This window comes from Phasianus colchicus, chromosome 1 (genome assembly GCF_987193195.1).
Source record: "Phasianus colchicus chromosome 1, bPhaCol1.hap1.1, whole genome shotgun sequence".
Classification (NCBI taxonomy): Eukaryota; Metazoa; Chordata; class Aves; order Galliformes; family Phasianidae; genus Phasianus; species Phasianus colchicus.
The window spans coordinates 143,766,056-143,780,953 of record NC_143436.1 but is presented as its reverse complement, the minus strand read 5'-3'; the positions used below and the strand labels follow the sequence as shown (position 1 = coordinate 143,780,953).

General features: G+C 35.7%; 1 long non-coding RNA gene across 2 annotated transcripts; it reads left to right on the top strand.

Moving 5' to 3' along the window:
- The first annotated feature begins 5,371 nt into the window (after positions 1 to 5,371).
- Positions 5,372 to 14,468, top strand: LOC149920097 (uncharacterized). 2 transcript variants are annotated; one of them, XR_016465621.1, is made up of 7 exons: positions 5,372 to 5,592; positions 6,631 to 6,767; positions 9,035 to 9,267; positions 11,288 to 11,347; positions 12,795 to 13,043; positions 13,589 to 13,687; positions 14,156 to 14,468. It is a non-coding gene; the product is annotated as an uncharacterized LOC149920097 (long non-coding RNA). The 2 variants fall into 2 exon arrangements; XR_016465649.1 differs by lacking the exon at positions 6,631 to 6,767.
- Positions 14,469 to 14,898: the final 430 nt, after the last annotated feature.

Genomic DNA, 14,898 nt, shown 5'->3' with positions numbered 1-14,898 from the left:
CCAGGGACAGTGACTACACCATCTCCCTGAGAAGCCCGTTCCAGCATCATTCCTAATATCCAATCTGAACCTCCTCTGGAGCAACTTGAGGCCATTTGCTCGAGTCCTATTGCTACTTACATTGGAAAAGAGGTCAACCATTGCCTTGACACAACCTCCCTTCAGGTACTTGTAGAGAGCAATAAGATCTCCCTTGAGCATCCTTTTCTCCACGCTTAACAATTCCATTTCCTTCAGCTGCTTCTCATAATACTTGTGCTCCAGACCCCTCATCAGCTTTGTTGCTCTTTTAGATCTACTGCTTAATTATGACACCTCAAAATTGTATATAACATCAAAAATCATATAGAATCTATGGTCAAAGTAGAAATGTTCAAAAGTAAAGACAGAAAAAAGCATTAGAAAAATATGAAACATACAGTCTCTCAGTCCCTCATCTGCACTGTAAGTTGAATTATATAAACTGAAATTACCTCTAACTCTATAAGCTCAGTGAAGGTCATATTATGAAGTAGCTATATTAAACTGAAAATCATTATCACAGATCCTTGTCCAAATGTACATACTGTTCACTGTGAAAATCAAATATGAGGTTAAAATGTATTATTTAAAAAATGTATTATGTTCTTAGACTCGACAAAATAATACTTTTTTTTTTTTCTTTTTCTTTGGTGTAAAAGGATCACCTTCAACAGATTTACATGTGACTGACTTTTAGGGAAGAGATTTTCTTCAGAAAAAAGAAGGAAACTTATAGGTTTGCTAACAATCAGAAATAAAGGCATTGCAGAGTCAGATCATAACATAGTCCCATATGAAGCTGAATTTTAGTTCACTTGTTTAACATTGCCCTTTGTACTTTTGGCTTCTCCAATAATTTCTTCTGCTTTAATATACACTATACATAGTTATTCTACAATGATAAATGTCATACTGAAAGTAGTCAAAATAATTCAACTGATAGAATTGTAGAAATTACTCTCACTTACAGAAGATGACTTTAATGCCAGAAACTGATTACAACCAGTTCTCATGGCCCAGCTAAGAGCGTTGTAGCGGAAATAATAGCACCTTCCTAACCTAAATTAGAACCTTCTAATTTAATAAACTGAAATTTTGCCATCCCTCCTCATGTGCTTTCCAGATCTATTTTGAATATATATTTTTAAATTTTCTTAACTTAGCTGTTGATCTAAGCTCCCTTTTATCCTCTGAAAATTAACAGGTTACGCAGTGCGTGATATGTATCACTACACACCTCTCAGGCTTGACGGAGAAGAGTGCACACTGCTAATCTTTCATAAGATTTCAAAATGCTTCTATAAACAGGATAAAATTGATCCAAATAACAAAGTTAACACTTTGTTGAACTGAGTTAAATGATAGCTGTTAACATAACTTACTCCATTGTTGGTACTTCTCAAATTTTCAAGGAAATTGAAAAACAAAGATAATGTCTCTTGCTACCTACATGAAAATGAAATTCTACGTTGAATAAAGTATGAAAGCAGTGTTGCTGTTTTCTCAAGCATTCTTGAGAAATTTGGCTCAATGAAACCAAACTCGATGGCTTAATGAAACCAGTAAGGCTTTGTGTGAACTCTTGAGCACATAACTTGTCTGAACACTGTTGAAATCCCTATACTATCAGCTTGACCTCATTATTTTGGAGAGTGCTGAGATTTTTCAGTAGTCCTTTATGCTTTATAACATTAACACTAAGATATTTGGATGAGAAACAGCTTGTGAAATACTTATTTTTATTTGCCTGCTGGCGTGTTGCCGCTTAAAATTGCACTGTATAACTAATTATACCCTAAACAGCAATACTAATTTAAAGATGAACAGCTTAAAAGATGTCTGCGTGCCATCTTTTAACATTTCACCTATCCTGTTAATCAAAGAAGAACAGAGCTGGAGTTTGAGTATTGTAACACTGCTATTTTTAGATCACGCCCAGCTCTGGCATCTTGTGTATGTACTGTTTCTGCAACATGTAGTACAGTGAGCTCCTGGGTCATGTTTAGCATTCAAGTTTAATACAAATAAACACACACAGACTGTCTGCACTGCTATTGTTAAAACCATGTTTCTTTAACAAGTTATAAGAAATTCTTCCAAAGCTCATATAAAAATCCCAGTTCAAGAATCCTTATCTGTGTACTTACATCCTACTAGCTGCTGTGGTAGTGGAGTGCTTTAATAAGTTGTGTGCACAGTGAAAGGAGAAGATGCTCATTAGTGTCTAATGTATTGTTCAAGGTTACACACAGGATATAGAAGTTTAATGAGAACTTAATGGGACTTCTACTAGTACTGATTAAGTGTATCTATCATTTTGAGGATGTGGCCAAAACTGCTTAACACTGTAAAGTTAAGAAAAAATGAATGCCCAGTATGTCACTACCTTACACCATTAATCACATTCATTAGTTGCACTCCAGTGACAAGATTCTAGCCCATTACAAGTGAAGTAGTGGGAACACCACTGCCACTGGCCTGCTGATTTAAATAGTAATTAATCACATTAACTACAATGACTGTTTTTGTTCTTTTTGTCATACACAGCTTGTAGATTAAGCTAACTGTGACAAAAGTAAGTGTCTAGCACTTTACTGTAAATTTATCATTCACAGTCCCTTGCTGAAACCCAAGTTACTCATCAGGAGAGCCAAAGCTTTTGAAATAGCAGCTGGGGAAGAAGCTATTCATTGCTGGTCTGTTTTAGAAGTTTATCCCAGGCAGGACTTCTCTGTCTATAGGAGGCAGTCAGCTACAACACCCACAGTGGAGATTCATTAAATCCTGATTTTCTGAGTCTCTTTAATTTCTAACCTTTATCTCCTGATTTGAGGGCACCAAGGAAACGAATGGACAATTACCAGCACTTTTATGATAGAGTTTATAAAGGAAGGAATGGTATTCTTGATCCGTTTTGGGTTAAGTAGAACCTGTCCAGTGTCTTGTTAACATTTTTCATTGCCACAAGACACACTGTCTGTAGTCATAAAAAAAGATTCATTAATGTTTGAAAGATTGTGGTGGAAGAATAAAGTTCAGATGACCAAATACAGAAGAATTATAACTTCTTTAATTCAGTAGCAAAACAGACAATATCTGGCAGCTGCCTTTGCAAGTCAGCACACAGAAAGATCAGTTTATTTCCCTGCGTTATTTTACATTTAAGGGGAAAATATTTTTGCATGTTTATGAAGGCACTGATGTGCTTCTGTTCCCCAAACTGAGGTTATTTTGGAGTTCCTCAGGGTAACCTAGAAATGTCCCCAGGTGTAAAAATAGCAAGTGTCCCCAGGGTGCCCTACATCCTGCAGTTTCCCCAGGAATATTGCTGCTACATTGGGAGTTGCAAAGTGCTTCCTCTGGTGGAAGATGAGCTGCTGACATGTGAATACCCTTCAGAAAATGTCTCCTGGAGGACACCTGGCTTTGTTCTGCTCCTTTCTGTCCTGTGTTAAGGTTTTGATCTTTGATCATAACTATCCCAAGGTCTTTTGTGCATTAGCATTTCTAACTTGAAAAAAAAAAAAAAAAAAAAGAGATAATGGGTAGAGAAAAAACCCTTAAATGTGCACATCTCTCATATGAATATAAAAAAAAAAACCATTCAGATGTTACCTAATGAGGTTAATAATATATATTAAACTAAATGACATGTATGATGACACTGTAAATTCAGTTTAATAAAAAAAGAAAACCAAAGAAGAAACCCAGATGCCTGTTCTTGATCAAAATGCACTTATCGGGTTGCTGTTGCTCTGATCTGTAACTTCTTCACAAGTTTTAGAGATATCTGTGTGGAAAGTTTTGTTTAAAGAGGGAAGAAAATTTAAATATAGAACTTGAAAGATGTTTAATGTTTGTAGCTTACTCATTCGTAATTCATATCTGATTTTATTTTTATTCATTAGTTAAAGGTTAGGGCATGATTCTTCCTGGCTTAGGGCTTTTACTAACACCAATTAGTAAACTGTGTGATTTTGTATGATTAACATGAAACCTGATTTGTCTATTGGAAGCCCTAGGAATCCTTGTGATTTTTAGATTAAGACAGTTTAATTTATGATAGCCTGTAACCTAAATAGAAGAATAAATGATGAGCTCATTATTTTAGATTTAATATTTCTTGTTTTTTCCTTGCTGATTTCACATGATTTCAGTACATTGTTTGGAAAAGAGGCAAACCTGCTATTACAATCCTTTTAAGAGATATCTCTCTTTTCCTACAGCAAGAACAATACTGAACACACAACCTTTGAGAAGTAACACTGAAACTACATATCTTAAAAGCTGACCTACCTTGAAGGTCTTTATAGGTTGTTCATCTTAGTTCAAGCAGTTTAGTCTAATTATTTCTGTGGACTGGGGAGTGATGCACATACTTATGATTACCTAAGTGCTTTCATTTTGAAGATGTTTTCACACAGAATCACAGATTTTTGAGTTAATACATCTGTATTATGTATTAGCCATGTGAACTTTTATAGTTTGATTTTGATTCTATCTTGCCTGAAAACTGTGTATATTTTGAAGTTTGATCAAAATCCTGTGGGCATTTTCAGGGATGAACTTGAAAATGCACTTAATACCTTACAATATGTATGTGAATACGTGTACTTAATATTTCTCTATGGTTCTGCTTTTGGAAAAGTTATGGAGTTACTGGAGTCTGGGAAGCTATACAAACTTAAACCTAGGGGAGAATTTGTGATTGGATAATTATGTTTTAATGGTCATATTTTGTGTCTTAACCAAGAGAAGTCCTTTATGTTTAATTTCGGGTCACCTATTATCTGTTGGGCTTTTGTTCTTTTTTTTTTTTTTTTTTTTTTTCTCCTCCCTGTTCAATTCTGCATCTTTAAAATTCAATCAAATATATTTAGATTTATTTTCTTTCCCCATGCAGCTCTGGAGGATGTGCTCATTTCAGGGAGCTAACCAGGTGGTTGCATTAATGTTTCCTTACATGTAATCATAGAATCATAGAATGGTTTGGGTTAGAAGAGACCTTTAAAATCATCTAGTTTCAACCTCCCATGCTATAGGCAAGGACATCAGTTGCTTCAGGCAACCCTGATCACTTGGGCAAGCAGGATTTGAGCATGATGTGCTAGAGGAATGACACTTGTGATCTAACAAACTGCCTTCAGATCCAGTTCTACCCTCTCTATGATTCTGATTCTCTACGATTCTACGATTCTCAGAAACCCTGGTAGGCTGTGTCTCATTTGCTAGAGCTCCATTCTTATGAGCACTTTGTAAAAGTAAATCTTACTGAGTGCTCTTTTCTCATCATTTTGAAGGATTAAAAAACCTTAAGATTTTTTCATTTTCTTTTGGGTGGTTTCAGTTTTCTCCCTTTCTAGTTGATCTCCATCTCACAGAATTTATGATGTTTGTTTCAGCCTCTACATGCAGACATGAAATGGGATTCACTTGCCAGCAAAGCATGACTTCTTCTGTGCACTGACTACCTGTCTCTGGGCTTCTTGACCTATTTCTCAAGCTTTTCAGTATATATACACATACAATGAGTTAATCTACAACAAGCCTAACTCTTCTTATATAAAAGAGGTATGGATACCTTCAGAAGTATTTTACCCTTGCTGCAGCAGTAGCCATCTGACTTCTGAAGAAATGGCAGCTAAATTTGTCATGCTTGAATGTACTCTTCCTTTTGATGCACAGTATGCTCACTTGTGCTCTCAGAAGCACAAGGTTTGGATATAGCTTTCAGTGCCACTGTGCTTCAGGCTTTTAGCCTCAAGCTCTACTTCTCTGCTGAGGTGTCCATAGCTATCCCTGTGGTTTCAAAGACCCAGGTGTCTTTCTTCTTCTTTTAGGGGAATATGCTCCTGTTCCAAGTGCCCTACGTATGAGCAAGGTTATTTGGACATCAGCTATGATTCTTCTACTAATGGACTGTATATGAATGTTTTATTACAACTGAGAATCAATCATGTTGTGACAGCAGGTCATGAGAGGTGATTCTTCCCCTCTATTCTGCTTTTGTGAGACTCCACCTGGAGTACTGCATCCACTTCTGGGGCCCCCAGCACAAGAAGGACATGGAGTTGTTATAGCGGGTCCAGAGAAGAGGCTGATCAGATCAGTAGGCTAGAGCACCTCCCCTACAGGAACATGCTGAGGCTCTTTAACCTGGAGAAGAGAGTCACCTGGGGGAACTTACAGAGGCCTTCCAGTATCTGAAGGGGCCTGCAGAAAAGCTGGAGAGGGACTTTTTATAAGGGCATATAGCAACAGAACAAGGAGCAATGGTTTTAAACCGGAAGAGGGTAGATTTAGATATTAGGAAGAAATTCTTTACTATTAGGGTGATGAGACTCTGGAACAGACTGCTCAGAGAGGTTGTGGATGCTCCCTTCTTGAATGTGTTTGAGGTTGGATGTGGCTTTGAGCAATCTGGCCTAGTGGGAGGTGTACCTTCCTATAGCAGGGGGGTTGGAACTAGCCTAGATCTTGGAGGTCCCTTCCAACCCAAACTATTCTATGATTCTATGATTCTATGCTTAATGATATTGTCTCTCTCTTAGGAACTTTAAAAGGTATTTGGTGCTACAAACATTTCAGTGTCAACTATTTTGAATACAGATATGTGACTATCAATTACATCAATGACGGAATCGAGTGCACCCTCAGCAAGTTTGCTGATGACACCAAGATGAGTGGTGCAGTTGACATGTGGAAGGAAGGGATGCCATTCAGAGGGACCTCAACAGGCTAGAAAGGTGGGCCTGGGTGAACCTGATGAGGTTCAACACGGCAAAGCGCAGAGTTTTGCACCTGGGCCAGAGGAATCCCAGGCATCCATACAGACTGGAAGGAGCAGTCCTTGAGAGCAGCCCTGTGGAGAAGGACCTGGGGATCTTGATAGCTGAAAAACTTAACATGAGCCAGCAGTGTGCCCTTGCAGCTTAGAAAGCAAATGGTATCCTGGGCTCCATCAGAAGAGGGGCGGCCAGCAGGGGCAGGGAGGTGATTGTCCCCCTCTCTGAGTATTGTGTCCAGGTCTGGGGCCCCCAGTACAAGCAAGACAGAGAGCTTTTGGAGAGGGTCCAGAGGAGAGCCATGAAGATGATCAGGGAACTGGAGCACCTCCCTTATGAAGACAGGCTGAGGGAGCTGGGCTAGTTCAGCCTGGAGAAAAGAAGGCTGTGCAGTGACTTCACTGCAGCCTTTTAGTACATAAAGGGAGCCTACAAACAGGAGGGGAGTCAAATCTTTGAAAGGGCAGATAACATCAGGACAAGGGGAAAAGTTTTTAAGTTGAAGGAGGGAAGATTTAGGTTGGATGTCAGTTCTTTACTATGAGAGTGGTGAAGTGCTGGAACAGGCCAGAGAGGTTGTGAATGCGCCATCCTTGGAGGTGTTCAAGGCCAGATTGGATGGGGCCCTAGGCAGCCTGGTCTAGTACTAAATTGGGAGGCTGGTGGACCTGCATGTGGCAGGGGGGTTGGAGCTTGATGATCCTTGAGGTCCCTTCCAACCCTGGCCATTCTGTGATTCTGTGACTTTTGATGCTGCAGACATAAAGGCTTTTTAAAATTATGGTTATTTTCTTGTTAGTAGTGAAAGAGGCAAAATTACTAGGGAAGAAAATACCTGAGTAGTCCTCTGGAAAAACCTAACTTTCACCATGGACACTGGAGGGAAGATAAAATGACTATATTTTTAACTTTGGTGCATCTCTCAGGAATCTGGAGTTGGATGGAGTGACTCCAAGACACATGCTTCTCACATTTTAACAGGGCTGTTTAAAACCCTGAGGCAAGCTGGCTACTAAAATGTGTTCCAAAGCTGGATGTGTAAAATTAGATGGATGGATTCTGACATCATTTGGTTAAAATGTATTTAACACAGTAATTTTAAACAGGTCTCTTATCATTAAAGTATCGAAAGGACCATACCTCCAACATGTTTAATGTTCTTTATGTCTTTAGAATGGTTTAGTGGCTTCATTAAGCTTTCATCAGCAGGTGGGTAAAATGGGAAGATAAATATGTAGAAAGTAAATTATTTGCTTTTGTTACTATGTATTTTCTACAGTGAAATATGAACCTGTATGTACACACTGCCCACTGAATTAGATATACTCCTGTTGTTCGTAGGTTCTTATAAATATGGATTCAAAATTCAAGTTTAATAGGTTCCCAAGATTAATTTCAAAGGATCATTTGTAAGTAAGGTAACTGGTCTCCTGTTCAGTCTTTGTCATAAATGAAGTTCAATGATGTTCACAAATGCTCTTCATAAATTTCATTGTATCCACTGCTTGGTTTTGCTGTCTGTGTTTTACTAATTTTTCATGCTTAACAGGAGACATGTAAATATTTCTTGATTTACCTGCAGGGGGAGGAATAATAGGAAGAATATACTACACATTCAGTGGTCTCTACAGAAGTTTTAAAAATACTTTTTATTTCACATTGCTGAAAAAGTAGTGTCTTTGTGTGGAAGTGAATATAAAAATTTAATTAAATAATTCTGTAAACAGTATTCTAGGAAACAAAGACAATGAAGATAAACTTGAGTATCAAGGCTTTTTCCTGTCATTTTTCTGCATTCACAACCAGAGAAATCTGTGCATGCAAATCTGTCCTGCTGTAATAGGATCAGTTTTTGACCTGGTGGAAGAACAAGTTTAGACATTTTGAAGTCAATTTCTCTTATAATTTACTTTGTTATTGGAAAGTATGATACTATCAGGGCTGGAAGAGAATTTCATTGAAAACACACAACTTTCTGTATACAGAAAACTAGAGTTTTGGAAAAAATTCTTAATTAGCTCTTATTTAACCTTTGTGATGTCCATAAGGTTTTGTTCACAATTACTGATATGTTTTCAGTAGTTCTCTTTCCTACTTAAATTTAAAAATAATGTTGGAACTAAGTCTGCAGTGTACCAGACTGTGCTAGTGCATAACGTTATTAACTATTTGCTTGGTTTTGGAGAAATTATAGGCTTCTGATTTTTATTTATTTTTTTCCCTGACAGATGATTGTAGCATTTATCTTAATATCTCACGGGTACAAAAAGGTGTTTTGATAGACAGCAAGACATCAATTACAGATTTGAAGTGTGCTCAGAGACATATGGACGTTATGTTATCAGTCTGTTCAAAGAATTAAGTAGTGAGGATCCAAGATGGCCCAGATGTTACAAATTTCTGTTGGCGGTCACTGAAGCATGCAATCTCATGCAAGTGTTGCTTCTTGGAATCATTCAAGGTGAGTTATGTAACAGATCTTATAAATTATTATTAACAGGTTAGATTTAATGAGAGATTTGCAGGCAAATTAAAGATTGACTAACTCAAAATGTTCTCGTAGAGTAGAAAAGAATCAGAGCTCTTATTATATGAAAAGGTCTTAGCTTTTGTACAAGCGGTCATCCTACTTCTTCAATGACCTAATTGTGTTTTGCAGCTCTCACTACAGGAACAGAATCATTAAAGCAGAGTATAACTCTGAGGCAAAAAATGTTTCTTAAGCACTTTAGGCTTAATGTTCTGGCTATATTTTGCCTATAGGCAATTCTGAAAACTGATGTTCAGAGTGCAAGTAAATTAGCTGAATATTTTCCTTCTGAATTGAAACAAAAAACAGTATATTGACTCCCTAATTTTCTAGACCTAGTTCAGAACTGCTAGCATTTTTATGAAAACACTTTTCAAGGCCTGTGGAAGCCCTTAAATGATATAGGTTAACTTCATCCTCCCCTAACATCAATGACAAATGGATTTTCTCAGCAAGGTGCATAATTTTCTGCTTTTCTCTTAAGATAGGTGAAAGAAATAATGGCCATGGCTGCTTAGCAAAGGTGACTAAATTATTGTTACCATAATGTCTGTAAACATTCAAAAACTAATCACTGAAATTTAGAATATTATGTCCTAGCAATTAAAATGAAAATAGTGAATTTAAACTGAAGATTTGTGGGAATTAATATCATTTTTAATTTATCTCCATTGCAACACACTCAGGTAAGCAAAGCCTAAATGATACAGCAGAAGATAAGGTTGGTTCATGTTGTGAACAGTAAGGGAATGAGCACTATAAAATCAAAAAATATTAATTTTAATACATTTTGCTGTTCGTGCCTGTAGGAGTAAGGCAGAACAAAGGAAAGACATGCTATGTTTCATTTTTCTTCTAACAACAATCATATAGCTGATAGCATATAGCAATGCTACTCTATATACAGAAAATATAAACACTAAAATCATTACAGAACATTTTTAATATATGCTTATAATAATGCTTTTAATATATACTTATAATAAAATATATGTTTAGAACCTACGATAAACACCTTTTGCAAAGTTCTATGGAGTAAATATTTGCTGTGATACTTTTCCCTCTTGCTTTTAAAAAAGTGAGAGGTGAAGAGAACTAGAATTGCTCAGCTGTTAACTTGTTTTAGCCTGTGCCCCACTACAGAAGTAAGTCTGTGCTGGAATTCATTTCAGTGTTGTAATCCATTAGCTGCACATACAGTAGAAATTGCTCTCCTGTAATCAAACCTAGACAAAATTTGCAAAGCTAGCACTAGTTTCTGCCTTGTAAGAACATTTTGGTTTTGCTGGATGAACAAAAAACAAGAAGAAACTCATTGAAAGTACAAGAGAGACTAAAATACATCTTTAGTTTTATAGACTGAAATGAAGCCTAAATTATTTGCAGGGTGTTGGAAAAAAAGATTCATTTTTTCATTTTAACTGTTTTACTATTTTATAAAAATATATCAGATTTGAATCTCTGTTTGTATTTCTTTTTATGAATTCAACATTAATAAACAAATGCCTCTCACAGCCTAAAATTAAATTTAAACTGAAAAGCATGTCTGAAAGAAAAAAAATCTCACATACAGCAGGGCTGCAGATCTGCAGTGGTTTAAATGCTTCCAAAACTCTTTTTAGATATAGCAAGAAGGAAACTTTTATAACTGTTTACAAAGTCACAGTCTGTGTGAGGAATAACTAGTCAACTAAAATGTAGATGTGAATGAACATCTGACTTTAAGTCTTGAATTCTGTTGCCTTGCTTGTCTCAAGCAGTATTTCTGCAGTAAGTAATAAATGGCTTAAGTGAATCATTTCAAGTAAGTATTATAAAACATTTTCTAGTGATTATTTTCTGTTTCAGTAGCTGTTTAAAGAAGTCTCTTATGACTCTTAGCTCAGGATCTTCTTGTTTTCAGTGGTGGTATACTTAGCAGGACTTTTTTTTTTTTTTTTTTTTTAATTAGATTTTTTATGAATTCAAAGTTTGATTTTGGCTGCATTTTAAAATCAGAAGAAGAAAGTAGGTATGTATTCCTGAAGTGTAGTTAAGCTTAATGACAGACTTGCTACTTACTATTTTGTTTTGATAATGCTACATGAAAAATTCCTTCCTAATTACTTCATGCATTTTTTTTTTCTCTAAATGAGCCTTCCACAAACTTGTTTTTCATTTACTGCTTGCCTTAATTATGGTGAATAGAGCATACCTGATGCTATCTTTCTAAAATAAAAGAAGGCAAAAAAATTTGGATAATTTGACTCAAAAGATGTGAGGTGTTTACATTTTCAGACAATATTAAATGTTAATTTCCACATATTTGGAAATAGGTATTGTAATTAAAATTGCGTCTCTTCTCAATGTCTTACTTTGAAGTGAGTTTTATGTGAAATAATACCTGCTTCTCTACTATCAAAAAAGCACAGAAACCCAGATAATTACATGAAAATTAGTCAGTAACTTCTTATTAATATGTAAACCAAAACTGAGCAAAGCTTCAGCAATTAAATGTACAGTTAAACAAAATACACAGAACAAAAAAGCTTTACACGAACTTTGCAAAATAATTCTTCAGCTTGAGTCGAAGATCAAACTACAGCCTGATAGAGAATGGTTGTCACTTTGTTCCATTATTTTTGTTGGTTACAGTGACAGTAATGGCAGCTTCTGTCCAGTAAAGAGCTCTCCAACTGTTGCTTTGAACACTGATCAGTTTCCACTCTAACACTGTCCATCCAGATCAGCACAGAGTTCAGACATCTACAGGCTTTCTTGCCTTGAATGTTTCTAGTCAGGCAATGAATACAAAGTATGGTAGAGAGAAAACATCAGTGTTCTGAGATGAATGAAATGAACTGTTTTTAAACTTAAGCATATTTTTTTTCTGTTTATTTTTTTCTTCTGGAGTCTTACAATGTAATGAAGTCCATGTTCTGCTGCTGTACATATTGAAATTCAATGTATAGTAAGATGTATCAAGATGAAAATGTATAAGATTATGCATTATTTCCAAAGATTGCTGTAAAAATACACATGAATATGTTGAAAATTTAATTAATCTTTAGTATTGAAAAAGTCACTACTTACTTCAACTTAAGTGATAAGATCATTTCTGTTGAAGAATTTAGAAAGCTGATGATTTGAACATACAGATGCGATTACTCTCTTACTAGATTATGTCCTGATGGGGGTCCAATTATATGCCAGCCTGAATCATCAAAGAATTGTTAAAAATTCTCTCAACTCCCAAGCACAATCTGTGCTGCATTTATCGGAGTAGTTTTCTGACTGTTTTCTTCTCATCTTTGCATTACCTCCACTTAGAACACCCTAAATTTTTAAATGAAAGTACAGGCATACACTTTGCAGTGTGTACATTGCTATGTTCTCTAACATAAACTTATTCTACTGGAATAATGGAATAATCTGAGTTTAGCTAATTATGTTGAAATTATATTTAATATAAATCACAGGCAGCCAGAAAAGGATGGAAGGACTTATTTTCAATATCCAATACATCTAAGAGAATAACAAGTGCTTATAAAGGCACAAGGAAAGATCTACTTAATTTACTTGTTGCAAGACGCAAGCCCTTTGTCTCAACATCTCTAGCTTGTTGGCTATATAACCATTGTAAGAATGTGGACAAGAGTTCAGAAAGAGGAGCTGAGTCTGAAAGAATCACATTGTTGGAGATTTTGACCACTACATCAAGTCATAATGTGAGTTTGTTAAGACCTTATTCAGAGATATGTTCAGAGATATTTAAGATTTTCTTCATCAAATACCAGAGTACTAACTGCCTCTTGCTATTTCTGATTTGCTTTTGATGTATTAGGATCACTGGAGGAGAGATACAGGCAACTTCCTTCTTTGCAAAGTACAGAATTGTTCCTCAAGGAATTTTTCAGTGTCTGGGAATTACTTCTCACTATTTATGTTATGACTGTTGTTATTTGTCACTACTTCAATAACTGTACAAACAGAACTATGAATGACACTAACATCAAAGGCAGTCATCCCTTTTGGAATGATCATGGACTGGGGCAAATGCCCTCCCACTCAATAATCTTCCCTTTGAGGAATACTGCCACAAGTCATTTTGGACAGAATTAGATATTTGTGGTGCTCTGAGGTACTGGAATATACCCATTTTTAGGTCTTTTTCTAGCAGGTCTTTTAGCATAAAATAATATTGTGAATGAATACTAGGCAGATCAAGTCCTAGAGTGCTAGCTTTAATTAAAGAATATGTTTCTTTTTAAAGTACAACAGTTTTCCTGGTTGGACAGAAAAACATCTGCTGTGTTTCCTATTAGGAAGTTCCTGTCAAGATCAAGCAGCAAACAAAATTCACGGACACTTGGTATATAAATGGGATTGTGGGGTTTTTTTTTGGTTGTTATCACCACATTTAAGATTACAATTTTATATTTATGACATTAATATAAAAATTTGGTAGATAGGCTTTTCTTCTTATAAAGTTTGGAGAACTGCATAATCAGCAATTTTCAAACTCCGTGGAGAGGCTGTATTTTGAGTGTCACACTAGAAAATTACATCTTCCACTGCATACATTGCAGGTTTTGTCCAGGCATGTGTACATACATGTATGCACATACTGTGCATTATATTTACTTTGTAGAAAATGGCACTTTCCGTACTGCTTAACACTGAGCATTCAGAAGAACAATGCATAATGCATGTATCAACATGGCTGAGAGAAATTCCAGGCTTTAATTTGAAGAGGTTTGACAGAAGGGTTAGTAATATAGAGATTTGAACTAAGATTAATTTTCACAGAGATATATTTCCCTTCTTCTCTGTATTGCAGGCTTTAGATCCCCTCCAGATTTGCCCTTCTGCTTTCAATATCCTTTTTTAATGATCTTTTTTGGGGGAAAGAAAGAAAATTTGCATTGCTGGACATACACCTTGTGGACACCTGTCTTTTTTGTCTGACACTGAAGAGAGACTGGTGGTTCCTGCAAGAATTTTGAATACACTGGAACAGCAGATATTTTGTTGTGCTCTGTTAAATAATATATAAAAAAAGGAGAGCTATGACAGTATAAATATGAATCAAGTTGAATTTTGTCGAGTGTGAAGTAATGAAAAAAGCCACCTTATTTCAGTGTACAATGTAAATATGCACAGAACCCAAAAGGATTTAATTTATTCTTGGTCTAACTCTCTTGATTTAATTAGCATTAGACCATGCATTAATTTGTCTAAATATAGTTTACATCTATATTGTAAACTTAACAGTTGTAATGTATCTGCTTATCACCTGGAACACATAAAGTAAAAGCAGGGGATCAGAAAATTTGTGGTTGAAATGCTTTGAATTTCCTGATTAATTACATAAAATGTCAAAATAAGAATTCAATTCATGCTTAAAAAAGACAAAATTATAGCAACAACATCTGCTATTTTGCAAGTTCATATTCACAGACAGCACATTTTTAAGATGGAAAAATTATGTACATATTATAAACTGCATGTTTACCTGCTAATAACAATTTCAATTTTGCCATAAATTTATAGTTAAATCACAGTATAATCAGATTTTCAGTG